Here is a 15,285-nt window from a genome sequence, read left to right as displayed (position 1 = left end):
AAAGTGACAACCTGTAGAAGATATATCCATCTCAAGTGAAGCTGTGGAAAGATTTACACAACCATACTAAGGTTATATGATGTTTAAAGAACAAATTTAACACTAAGAACAAGTACCATGAGGTGTACCAAAAAAATAGTACACAGTGACAATGAATTTCATACTTCGCTGTACACGGTTAAAAAATGCTGCTTAAAAAGTATCAAGTTGATAGTAAATTCTCAAAAAACAATGTATTTGAGTTGATTCAGTTGTGCTTTGTTAGTCCGTTTGTTGGGTTTATTGCCCTTGTAACATCCAAAGGGACATTTGTGAACAGCCAGGGCCACTTCAAGGTGGGGTCAAACCATATGGACCTATCAATCCTTCAATCTGCTCTCTTTAAAGTTTTCTTAAACACAAATGTATTCTGATGTTCCAGATATGGAAAAAAGAAACAGAAGAAACGTCTCTTTTTCATACAGAATGTAAAAGCAAAATATACCAAAAACAGGTGGAAAAACATACACAAAAAATTTCAAATTTTTGTATACATAGCATATACTTCACTCTTCATTACCATCGAACTTTTATATGTATTTCAAGGTTAGTCTGAAATTATTATAAAAATTATTTATGTCAACTCTCAAGAAATTTACTTCAGTAAGGCGATTTATAATTTTTACACAACCTAATTATTAAATATGATAATCCTATGTCATCTATTCAGTACTACCTCTCATGTGATGTTGATTGATTTAAAGTTATATTTTATTTATTTTTTTTATTTAGAAATTGAAATTTTGTTATATCAAAAAGATGTGATAAAGATTTTAGACTGATTTTGCTGTTCTTAAGATGAAAAATTATCTCTAATAAATTGTCCATTTAATGAGTTCATGATACTTAGTTACTTTTGATTGAACGATCTTTGTTCATTAAAAAAAGAAAATCTTAAGAATTCTTTTGTTATGGTTTTTATGTTTTTAAAATATCTGCTTTTATAACATATGTATTGCATCTGCAAACAAGAGTATCAGTGAAACTGACGAATCCTCCCCAAAATTGATTTTATTGGACACAACATTTTAACAATGGATAATAATTCTGTAATTAAGGGGTTGCAGGCCCTAATATTGGTACACTACACATTGTATTTGTATAACCAATGTATACACCAAGTTTCATTATCATTGTTTAAATGCAAGCAATGTAGTGTTATACTCTAGATATGAAATTTTAGCAAAGGGCAATAACTCTCTTATTAAGGGGTTTAGTGCCCTGAATTTCATACAATGCACATTGTCTTAACATGATCAATGTATAACCTAAAGTTTCATTGTGCTAGCTTAAATGCAACCAAAGTTATGCTCCAGACACAGAATTTTAACAAAGGGCAGTTACTCTGTAATTTAGGGGTCAAGGGCACTAAATTTGGTACACTGCATATTGCTTTAGTATGACCATTTTATACGCCAAGCTCCATGATCCTTATTTAAATGTTGGCAAAGTTATGCTCCGGACACAAAAAGTTTTTACAAACGGTAATAACTCTTTTATTCAGGGGTCAGGGCCCTGAATTTGGTACACTGCACATTGTCTTAGTATCATCAATGAATTCAGCAAGTTTCATTATCCTTGTTTAAATGCAAGCAACTTGATGTGGTGTTATAGACACAAAATTTTAACAAAGGGCAATAACTCTCTAATCATGGGGTCTAGAGCTTTTTTGGAGCATAAAAAAATGTATTTAGATAATCTTTAAAATCAGATTAAGTGAACATTGTAGTTCACAATGTTGTCTTGTTTATTTTTTAAATATTTCTGATAAGGACATATTATACTTTATAGTCAGGTATTTGCTATATAGAGGTGTGTTTTACAGAAAGGTGTTTGTTACAGACAGGTGGTCTTTATAATCAGGTATTTGTTACATAGAGGTGTGCTTTACAGACAGGTATTTGTTATAGACAGGTGGACTTTATAGTCAGGTATTTGTTATATAGAGGTGTATTTTAAAGACAGGTATTTGTTATAGACAGATTGTCTTTATAGTCAGGTATTTGTTATATAGAGGTGTGCTTTACAGACAGGTATTTGTTATAGACAGGTGGTCTTTATAGTCAGGTATTTGTTATATAGAGATGTGTTTTACAGACAGGTATTTGTTATAGACAGGTGGTCTTTATAGTCAGGTATTTGTTATATAGAGGTGTGCTTTACCGACAGGTATTTGTTATAGACAGGTGGTCTTTATAGTCAGGTATTTGTAATATAGAGGTGTGCTTTACAGACAGGTATTTGTTATAGACAGGTGGTCTTTAATGCAAGTTTGACTATGTAATGCCTACTTTATTCATTTTGAAAGGAAAATGTGAATTGTGAATTGAAACTGTCAAAGAAGTGAAAATATGAAGTTTTCAAAAAATGTGATCTAACCTGTTTGATCGGTTAACAAGTCACAATGACAATAAACAAACTATATTTCACACCAGGTTCATATACACTTAAATGAATTATCTAGGGATGTGGATTAAATCTGTTTATTGAAGAAACATGCATGTACGTAAAACATGGAATAGGACAGATCTTAGACACCTCAGAACAAGTCACAGGACAGGATTAAATATGTTAAAACTTCTTTTTCTTCTTAATTTCTTATTACAGGTTTAAATAAGCAATTTGAAACCTTTTAAAGACATTTTTTTAATTATTATTTTCATTCAAATTTTTTCAGTAAGGTATGTCTTGCCCCATTCCATTAAATGCAAGGAATTAGTGTGGTTCATTAGGAAGCGTAAAAGGATCTTCAGGTAAATTGTCATTGGATTTTGTTTCAGTTGGTTGGTGATAGAGTAGAATGCGGCAGTCAAGATACGATACCCTCATTAGTTGTGTGTCTAGTTATGTTTGCCCATGTAAAGGATCATTACTTCTTGTAATATCCTCCTCGGCATGCATATTTAATGAGGTGGTTTCATCTGATTGGTCATCCCCATCCAGCCAATCACTGATCCAGATGATCAAAAGGAATTGGTGATATCGGGTTAGGGTGTTAAATTGACCCAAACCATTTCAAAGTTAAGCTTACATTAGGTAGGCTTAGATGAATTTCTACAAAGAAGAAACCATTTGAATGTGAACTGCTCTGAATAGTCAACATACTTAATCTAGAATCAAGTCTGTTTATATAAAAGTTGGCCGTTTCACCACATGCTGTATATGTCTACTCAATGTTAAAGTTAGTTACAGAGGATACTGTGTCCCATACCAGGGACGTCATAAAAATCCATCCACATTTGAGCTAGTATTGATAATGACAGATTTCAAAATTCAATAATTCTCTGATAACATTGATTAAACTAGAGTAGGGATTTTTTTAAAGGACTTTGCTGACAGTTAAATACTGAAATACAGGTGCCAAATGAAAAATGAAATACTGTGAAAAATGCAATGATTTTCACGAATAAACACAGAATTTATTGTGAATATATGCAATACTATTAACTACATGTCTCTTATGATTCTGAAGTTCTGTAAGCTTACTACTCTACATTCAAGTTCTACAATGGCAAAACAATGAAAATATGGATTTCTATCCGAAATGGAAATATTAAGCAAGAGAAGTCTGTGTGTAGTATAACATGTTTACTAATAGATAAGAAGCATTCCTTGGTAAATTCTGCTCAGAGCCAAGTAGCAAACATTTTAAATAGTCTTTCTTTGTTGTTGTACTTTTCTTGCTAATGATACATAGCTGGCTAGACTGATAGTGTCACTCATGCTATCCACAGCATGTTGAAACGGTAACTTCATCTAAACGAACATTAAGTTTACATGTTGTACTCAGGAAATGTGGCTTCTCAGCCGTGAAGGTGTCGCCATAGAACTTTAATGCAGGGTAATATGTGTGCAAAACTATGGAACCATAAGCGACATCTAGTCGCTAGTATTGTGTATATTCTCAATAAATATTGCAAACATACTGCATATATTCACAAATGTATTGCATATACTCGCAATCTTCTTTTTTTCTTAAGGTTTCATTGGGCACCAACGGCCTATATGTAGTAATTTTTTATCTTTGATGTTTTTTTGGGGGGGTTAGAGGGATGTTGGGGTGTTTTATTCTTTTTAATGTCTGTCAAGAGATAAATGATAACAGAAAAGGTTAAGCCTAACCTGCCCAAACCACTAACCCTCACCTTACAACTTACTCCTTCCGTAACCTGTCCCTCCCCTAAACCTCACCCTAGCTCTCCACCCATCCATTCCTTTAAACCTGCCTGCAAATAAAACTTTCACCCCACCCTCCACCCATCCACTCCCTAACCTGTCATCATCTATAACCTTCACAAAACTCACCTACCTACCCCTTCCCTAACCTATTCTCATCTGTAATCTTCACCATACTATACCATCTAACAATTCCCAAACCTGCCCCAACAGTAACCTGCATTCCACCTCTTCACCCACTCACTAACCTGCCCTCACTTGTAACCTTTACCTTATCCAACCACCAATGCAATCCCAAACTAGGCCCAACCTAACATATCATCACCCTACCCCGCAGTCCACTTAATCCCTAACCTACCCCCATCATAACCCTTGCCCCACCCCATTACACCACCCACACTTTCCCTAACCTACCCCAATCTTAACCCTCGCCCCACATCATTACACCAGCCACACTTTCCCTAACCTACCCCAATCTTAACCCTCGCCCAACCCCATTACACCACTCACACTTTCCCTAACCTACCCCAATCTTAACCCTCATCCCACCCCACTTCTTCACCCACACTTTCCCTAACCTACCCCCATCATAACCCTCGCCTCACCCCATTACAACACCGACACTTTCCCTAACCTACCCCAAAGTTAACCCTCGCCCCACCCCATTACACCAGCCACAATTTCCCTAACCTACCCCAATCTTAACCCTCGCCCCACCCCATTACACCACCTACACTTTTCCTAACCTACCCCCATCTTAACTCTCATCCCACCCCACTTATCACCCACACTTTCCCTTCCCTACCTCAATCTTAACCCTCACTTCACTCCATCACACCACCCACACTTTCCCTAACCTACCCCCATCTTAACCCTCGCCCCACCCCATTACACCAACCACACTGTCCCTAACCTACCCCAATCTTAACCCTCCCCCCACTCTATTACACCACCCACACTTTCCCTAACCTACCCCAATCTTAACACTCGCCCCACCCCATTACACCACCCACACTGTCCCTAACCTACCCCAATCTTAACCCTCCCCCCACTCTATTACACCACCCACACTTTCCCTAACCTACCCCAATCTTAACACTCACCCCACCCCATTACACCACCCACACTTTCCCTAACCAACCCAAATCTTAACACTCGCCCCACCCAATTACACCACCCACACTTTCCCTAACCTACTCCAATCTTAACACTCGCCCCACCCCAATACACCACCCACACTTTCCTAACCTACCCCCATCTTAACCCTTGCCCCACCGCAATACACCACCCACACTTTCCCAAACCTACCCCCATCTTGACCCTTGCCCCACCTCATTACACCACCCACACTTTCCATAACCTACCCCCATCTTAACCCTTGCCCCAACCCATTACACCACGCACACTTTCCCTAACCAACCCCAATCTTAACACTCATCCCATTACACCACCTTCACGTTCTCTAACTTACCTCCATCTTAACCCTTGCCCCACCGCATTACACCACCCACACTTTCCCTAACCTATCCCCATCTTAACCCTTGCCCCACCCCATTACACCACGCACACTTTCCCTAACCTACCCCAATCTTAACCCTCACCCCACCCCATTACACCACGCACACTTTCCCTAACCTACCCCCATCTTAACCCTCGCCCTACCCCATTACACCATCTACACTGTCCCTTACATACCCCAATCTTAACCCTCGCCCCACCCCATTACACCACCCACACTGTCCCTAACCTACCCCAATCTTGACCCTTGCCCCAACCCATTACACCACGCACACTTTCCCTAACCAACCCCAATCTTAACACTCACCCCATCCCATTACACCACCTTCACTTTCTCTAACTTACCCCCATCTTAACCCTCGCCCCACCCCATTACACCACCCACACTTTCCCTAACCTACCCCTATCTTAACACTCACACCACCCCATTACACCACCCACACTTTCCCTAACCTACCCCCATCTTAACCCTTGCCCCAACCCATTACACCACCTTCACTTTCTCTAACTTACCCCCATCTTATCCCTCGCCCCACCGCATTACACCACCCACACTTTCCCTAACCTACCCCAATCTTAACCCTTGCCCCACCCCACTACACCACCCACACTTTCCCTAACCTACCCCCATCTTAACCCTTGCCCCACCCCATTACACCACCCACACTGTCCCTAACCTACCCCAATCTTAACCCTCACCCAACCCCATTACACCACCCACACTTTCCCTAACCTACCCCAACCTTAACACTCGCCCCACCTAAATACACCACCCACACTTTCCCTAACCTACCCCAATCTTAACCCTTGCCCCACACCAATACACCACCCACACTTTCCCTAACCTACCCCCATCTTGACCCTTGCCCCAACTCATTACACCACGCACACTTTCCCTAACCAACCCCCATCTTAACCCTCGCCCCACCCCATTACACCACCCACACTTTCCCTAACCTACCCCTATCTTAACCCTCACCATACCCCATTACACCACCTACACTTTCCCTAACCTACCTCAATCTTAACACTCACGCCACCCCATTACACCACCCACACTTTCCATAACCTACCCCCATCTTAACCCTTGCCCCAACCCATTACACCATGCACACTTTCCCTAACCAACACCAATCTTAACACTCACCCCATCCCATTACACCACCTTCACTTTCTCTAACTTACCCCCATCTTAACCCTCGCCCCACCCCATTACACCACCCACACTTTCCCTAACCTACCCCAATCTTAACCCTTGCCCCACCCCAATACACCACCCACACTTTCCCTAACCTACCCCCATCTTAACCCTTGCCCCACCCCATTACACCACCCACACTGTCCCTAACCTACCCCAATCTTAACCCTCACCCAACCCCATTACACCACGCACACTTTCCCTAACCTACCTCCATCTTAACCCTCATCCCACCCCATTACACCACCCACACTTTCCCTAACCTACCCCAATCTTAACCCTCACCCCACCCCATTACACCAACTACACTTCCCTTAACCTATCAATTAAAATCTTGTCCCGGATAAACATGAACTTTGAACTTTGTTTATTAAATATATCACCATTAGCTTATAACAAAGACCTTGTAGTTAGGTAAATTCTAAATGCTTTTCTGTTTTATCATTGCACTGAGAGTATGTCAATAACATACAATCAGTAATTTAGGTCAAAGTTCAATAACTGTTATCACAGGAGTTTAGTCTCAAAGATCAAAGTATGCTTCATTTACAAAGTACATGTGTATTGAAAATGAAACAACAAAACTTTTTTTTGTTTGCATTTTTGTTTGTTTTGTTAATTTGTTTATAGTAGACATACAATGGAACTCTTTTACTATACAGTAAGAAAATTGCACTTTTTAATTCTCGATGCCTAGTGTATGGAATAAAGCACATGCCTATCTAAAACTGAAAACAGACTGATGGTTGTACAGACGCTATCTACTTTTTTTTTTTAATTGTACCTAGTGACAAAGACCTTTTTTGATAGTGTTACAAAGGTCTCTGGTTGGTAACTTGTGTAGCGTTCAGTATTCTTTTTTTAAGCATGAAAAAGATTTTATAAAAAATTCAAATGGGAGCCCCATATTTGTGTGGGTCTAATTTACACTGAGTGGGTATATAGATTATTTGTTGTGTAGGTGAATCCTTTTGAAGAACTGATTAGTTTGGCCAGGTTTATCAGAGTTTCCTTTACAACGATAGCATAAAAAGAAATGACAATTTTATCTTATAAATTTTTCTTTTGATTTTAAAATTTCAAGTGTTTTCCTATCTGCTGATCCTGTCCTACAAAGATAACTTATGTGTTGATGATAGCATTTATTTATTGAATTCTAAACTGTGTGCTTTGTCATAGAAGCTTTTTATCCTTTGTAGATTGTGATGAAAGGAAAGAAGATATGGTGTATATTGTTTGTTGATTTTTTTTTTTCAACAAAATAACTTAATTGGACAATATATTCATCAATATTCAAGAGTACTAAAAGCAGTTTAGTCATCCTGGAATTTGAATATGATTTAAATGATTCTCAGTTTAATTATTGATGTTACTTGGTGCAGGTAGTTTGTCATGTATCAAGTTGGATCTATGAACACATGGTCTTTTGTGTTATTAAATCAATGTAAAGTAATGAAGAAAGATTAACCTACAAAGGTGGCCCCCAAAGGTACGTAACCTCTTTTTAGTACATGCATTCAACTCTGGCAGTGGTTTTCTAAAGGGTGCTTCCTATTATAATATTCCATGTTTATTGAAGTGTTTTTCTCAAATATAAATCCTTTTCATTATTATTTTAAAATAGTTTCATTTTCAATGCTAAATTTTTACTTAAAAATTAAAAAGACCTTTTTACAATAATACCCCTGTATGTACTTTTGAATTCACCTATCTGACAAATATACATACAGTCATTTAGCTAAATAAAGCTCTGGGTGTTAGTTTTAAGATATTGAATTTTAGCTCTGAAAGAAAGGAAAGTTATATGTAACTTTAATTTTTTCTGTCACAGACACAAATAAATGTCAATTTATTTGATTGAAATGGTAACAAAGTTTGATTTTTAGAAAAAAAATTGTCAAAAACTATGTCCCTCAATCAAAGAGATGCTATTAGACAAAAGTAAATCTTTGTTATCTCGAAACTTTTAAATCTATAAAAGGACAAATAAAACTTGTTGAATTCTTAAACTACACATGCTAATGTAGATTTCAACTTCTTGTACTGTAGTGGAATTTATTCATACATTTAATGACTTCATGCACTGAAATTTGAAAATGTTCCAAGAAGGACCATCACTTTGCCTTGTGATATGAAGGGACACAACAGAGAATAATGTTATTTAAGAGAGGCCTAGATATGGAACAAGTCTACATCTTGCAGGAGAAGGGAGCTTGAGCTGAGAAAATTTTGCATCAAACCAACTTATATATAAAAGATTCTTCTTAACCTACCTTGTGTACTCGTTCTAAATCTTTGATCTTTTCTAATTAAGACTGGCCTAGTTAGTGAAGACACTAGGTGCCCATTATACTCACCTGGGCTCAATTAACTCCTGAACAGGTAGCTTGTTAGGTGTGATAATTTCTTTAACACACAGGTGTGTCCTTAGAGGGGGATAATCAATATTCAGGTATACAGGTGTGAAGTGCATACACATCAGGTCAAACAGGTGTACTTGTTGTCTTTGATGACCAATGGTATATATATTTTTTTCAAAAGAATAAAATATTTCTAATCTCTTGGTATTGTTTATAGGATTTCTTTGATTTGTATTTGATATAGGTATCAAAAATATATTTCTGATGATTTATGTAAATAAGTATGCTTTAGAATTTGTCAATGTTTATCTCAATCACCGGGATGAAACAACTTTAAGATGATAGTAATCTTTAAAATGTGATGTTGCAACAATGCTTAATATATATTTCTACAAGAAAAGAACAATGCCTGTTACTGAGAAGTGCTAGATCCTATCAATATATCTTTATCCTACGTAGTAGGTATAATTGATTCCATTGTACAAAATAGGACACATATCTATCAACTATTAGGCACATGCTTCTTTACCCCACCGTGGATTAATTCAAGGTCAAAAACTATACTCAACATGCAAATGAATACAGATCACAGGGACTTGTTACTTTGTACAGGTCAATGGGACCTGATAGTAAGTTCATGTCACAAGGACTTGTTACATGGTCAAGGTCAATGGCACCTGAGAGTCAGTCCAGGTCAAAGGCAGTCAACATTTAATCCCTGATTGTTAGTCATGATTACAGGCACTTTACAGTAAATCAAAATATCAGGGAATATTAATTAAGTCCAAATACAGGTCACAGAGGCTTGATTGTCAGTCCAGATCAACTAAACAGGGACTTCATAGTTAGTTCAGATACAGGACACATGGACTTCTAGTCAGTCCAGATATACATCACAAGAACTTGACATTTACTCCAAATGCAGGTCATAAGGACTTGATTGTAAATAAGGACTTGATAATCAGTTCAGATAAAGGTCACAAGGGACTTGACCTTCAGAAACAGATCACAGGGATTGACATTTAGACCAGATACAGACCACAGGGACTTGACAGTCAGTCCAGAGAAAGTTTACAAGGACTTGACTTTCAGGCCAGAAACAGATCAAAGGGATTGACATTTAGACCAGATACAGACCACAGGGACTTGACAGTCAGTCCAGAGAAAGTTTACAAGGACTTGACTTTCAGGCCAGAAACAGATCAAAGGGATTTACATTTAGACCAGATACAGACCACAAGGACTTGACAGTCAAGCCATATACAGGTCTTACTGGTTGCAACTGACATACCAACCAATCTGGCATTAGTTCATCAGGACTTGATCACTCAGGAACATAACAATTAGTGTTTTGACTTCGATACAGTTACAAATGTTACAATTTCTCTGGAGTACCAACAGATTAGTCATTTGAGACACCCAGAAACGTATAATTGACACTAAATTTTATAACAACAGGACCGTTTGCTGAGAACTAACTAGCTGCCTTTGTTCAAATTTGCAAGTGCCAATATCAGTCGCCCATCAAGAGAATACACACTTTGGCTAAGATGGAAACAATCCATTTATTCTTTGTAGCATCTTATCAGTAGCATACAGGTCTAATTCACTTCTGTTATTAAAGACCTATTAGTTTCATTTCAACCTTTACTTCTCTAGTGTCAATTTAGTAATGAAAGGAAAATTTGCACAAAGGCAGAGAGATTAGATTTCAGTGGGGTTTTTTGTGTGATACTTTTGTCCTTCTTGATGTCTTTCTGACTCCAAATACATGAATAGGTTTTCTGTCATCAACCATGGTTTTACAGATTTTTCATCGTAGTAAATTACAATGAATTGACTTTCATAGCAGAGATTAAAACACAGTTTATCAATTGATATTCCACATTTAAAAAGGCTTTGATTAAAAAGTATCCCTAAATCAAGGTTTCCACACTTTGATGTTGAGCTATAACTGTTGTCAGAATTTTTACATAATACAGTGAATGTTCAGGAAAGTTTGCATCAAATACATACACGAGGACAAATATTTGTTTGGTTTGTTGGTAGTTGTATTGTGTATATATATATATATTCATACACATTTTTTTTTCATACAATTCTGTGAATTTGGGCCAGAAACCATCAATTATCTAAAATCAAATCTGTCATAATTTCAAATCTATTTCTTAAATTTTGTTTTAGATATTAAAACAATGTTAATTAAGTTCTGATATAAACTGCCTTTGACATAGAAGTGAATGAAAGCTATTTCCAGTGTCTTAATGGCTCACAGTGGTTCAGATGCTGTCAAAAATGTAAATCTGAAATCTTGACTACAGTTGATTGAATTTCTAAATACATATTTACATAAAAATGTGATCAACATATGAAAAAGCAACAAAATATATGGACGATCTTACTTCGGTTTCCTCCATTTAATATGCAATCGATGAAATTAGTCAGAAGAATTGTGCGTCGTCTGTCATGCTTCCGTAAACTTTTTACATTTTTACACTTCCTAAGGAAAACACTTGAACTGATTTCAATGAAACTTTGCATGAAACTTTCCATGGTCCACACCCATCCATGGGCCTGTGGGGCAGGGCGGAGGGGGTAAAGTTCTGTATAGTTTTTACAGGAAAATTACATTTTTAAGCATAATTCATATATTTTCTATTTGAAATAGATCAAATTTGGTTAGAATTGTTAGAATAAGATCACAGTGCAATGTTATGCACATACTGACAAATTTTTCCTCAAAGTTGAATCCAGTTTAATTTTTTTCAGTTAATGTCACAAAGCCATGTTAAGTTTACATTTCTTAAATCTAGAATTCTGTTTGATAAAATGGAAAATAAAAAGATATTATTTGTGTTTGATTAATTTACTTTTGGCAGTTTGTGTTCTCAGGAAACTGTCATTGCCCTAATTGCTCTAGATGGCATGAAATGGGCCTCCCGTTTGTTGTTCATTGATGTTGCCACCAGCTCCTACAGGGAGACCTGAAAATAACCTGGAAAGTTTATGGGATTATAAACCAAATTACTTAAACTTAATTTCTGAACATGAATTGTACTAAAACGTCTTACATACATGAAACAAGGAACAGTTTTTAAAAAAAAAGGCTTGCATATATGTACTTCCTTAAATTGATAAAAATATGTCTCTAACCAGGTAAGCAAGACTTGGAAAGCATCCATGCAGGATATCTGCTGCCCAAATATCAGGACCTGGGTCTTCAGAATTTAGAGAGAACTCTTATCACGATGACTTATTTCAATATACTTGGCCCTTGTGAACTTCAAAGTAATCAGGGTCATTTGTACTGGGAAATTTTACCTGCTGTACTAATAAAAGGACCCTTGGTCTTCTGTAATTTTAAGAAGATTCCTATGATTTTTTAACATTTCTGAATACTCATGTGACCTTGAACTAGCCCTAGGTCATTTATAAATTTATTTTATATTCATATATTCTATTCACCTAGCATACAACCTAGTTGCTGATTTTGCTCTAGAAGAAATTATTTAAAGTAAAATGTTGACGTTTAATTAATGAAATTAAAAACTAAATTAAAAAAAAATAAAAAACGAAAAAAATCAATGAGATTAATGTCAGAGAAGTATTTTGGATAAAGAACATCTGTTTTTGTCACCAGACAAAGGTCAACATTTAAGGCGCCTCTAATGATCATGTACCAACCTTTGTCAACTTTGGTATTTTTTTAAACATTTTTTCTCTGGAATTTGAGGCCTTCCTTATTTAAACCAAATATAAACAGAATCATAAAGAAATCTGACTATTTCATCTGTTGTGTCCTATTGCTCATCTGGTGTCTTAATTACCAAAATTTAATCTAACTTACATTTTAGTTTCCAATACATATATATTATTTTTTAAATAAAATGAAAATGAAGAAAATTGATAATTTAAAAGAAGATATGGGATGAAAAAAAATCGCTTGGTATTTCTTTGATTTGTCATTAACGTTTCTTAGGGGTTTTTTTCACAGAGAAATATTAATCAACCTTTGTGTGTGATGCATTACTGTCTAATCATGTTACAAAATGTTCTGAGAGAAATAAATCACGCGCTTTTTTTTTTATAGAATGTACACATAGTGTATATCAAAGAAATCTTATTTATTACCTTACGAATGGGTTTTGATCTGTTTACATAAATCCCATCACAAACAGATTCGTAACCTAATGCTACAGATACGAAAACAGTATTACCTGTTAATATGAAACGATCCTAGAGAGCTAGGGTTTATAAAACATCCCTTTGATGTTCCGCCTAGGTGAGTCACAAAGTTAATATATGGTATTCATACATATCGATACACCTTACTTACCTGAAAGTGTCGTCTGCTCCAGATGTCAATTTCGTTGGTTGACTCGGATAGAAACTTCTGTGCTGTGCACATTTAATGACCTCAAGTGGCTGTGAGAAGTGGAAATCATTTGAAAATTGATAATTATAAGAGCCATATTTCAAGTTAAGTGTTATTCTGTACATGTTTATTAATTTATCACAAATTATGTTGTAGTTTTATTCGAAATGGAGGAAACAAAACACGAACAAAAAGTTGAAAATATGAATTATTTGTTCTAAATCCTTATTAAGGATCTAACTGCGACAATCTTGCTGGTGATACACCTTTTCACCAGTTTGCCTTAAACCCGTAGTCCTCCAACCCCGTGGTTAATCACAGGGACTTGTAATTTCACATGGCAGTCATTTTCAAACATCTCAAAGAAAACAAGATGGTTACAAGTCTAAATTCCAGATCCCTGTGGTGTTGCCAGCGAACCTTTGATGGTGATCAAAAGCCACGAAGCGTGCTGTGGGCGCACACATGACCGACGACCTGTTGTTTTCTCGGTGAAAACTGGAGGAACAGAGAAACTTGTATTGTTTACCTCCGCTTTGAAGTGTGTCGCCCACGGGTGCTCGTCCCTCCCGACCGATATGCTTGAGTGACCTTGTTATCAAGCGTAATTAGCCTCTTCTTCTGTACTGTGTGACCTCCGGACGGTTTGCTCCCCTATTGGTCGTGTGACCGCCATTGATGTTTCAGGGTTTAATCAGCCTTTTGGAAACACTTCGTCGGATATGATTTGGATACGCGCTTCTTTAATTTGTACTTAATACAGAATTGTAGTGGAAGGAATTACGAGCAGTCTTAGTGAAATACGAGTATTGTATGTAAATTGTATCGAGGATGGGTAGCAATGTGTAGTCAACGATTTGTTTTTGTTATCCTCCCGTAAACAGCCAGGGTCATTTCGAGGTGGGGTCTGCTTATATTAACTAGTGACTACCGCACTGAATGATATACGAGAGGCCCGTCGCATGCCAGCCAGGACAGCAAGGGCAGCTTAAGGATACAAGTACATCACTATAAAGACCAGTGCATCTGTTTGCTTATTCTCTTACCAGGCGAGCTATGGCTTTCCTTGTCGTCAACGACAACTTGCCTATAAACATTGACACTGTCAACAATACCTATCTTATCCTTAAACTTGGTAAATAAGTGTGTTAAAATTCTAACCTGATGATATGCTGGTGTCATTCTAGTACATAGGTTGAATTGTTGCATGATAAAATCTTTGATGATAAAATTGTTTATTTCTATTCCATTCTACACAATTGTCCATATAAGGATGTCCATACTTAACATCCTAAATGAAGTTAGTTGTTTTAGTTTACCCAGCTCTTTGATAAAGTAGGATTCTGTGATGTTGGTTAAAACATTGCTGATGCAGCCTGCCAAGCAACAAAAATGGGTATCAACATATGGGCAAGTAATCCAACAAATGTCAGGCTTCCTTTCAGAGTTGACTCTATATGAATACTCCCCCAGATAAACTTGCTCGTGCATGTCCATTTTGTAATATAAACCCATTGAAGTCGGACTTCAGAACAAGACTTAGTACGAGTCCAATTTACGGTCATCTAGTGCTTTCAGTTTGATGTCACATTTTGTGCTTTAGTTTATGTCAATAGGCT

Source organism: Ylistrum balloti, unplaced genomic scaffold (genome assembly GCF_031769215.1).
Source record: "Ylistrum balloti isolate Yb309-2 unplaced genomic scaffold, AGI_CSIRO_Ybal_v1 Utg370026, whole genome shotgun sequence".
NCBI lineage: Eukaryota > Metazoa > Mollusca > Bivalvia > Pectinida > Pectinidae > Ylistrum > Ylistrum balloti.
Note: the sequence above shows the minus strand (reverse complement) of the source record.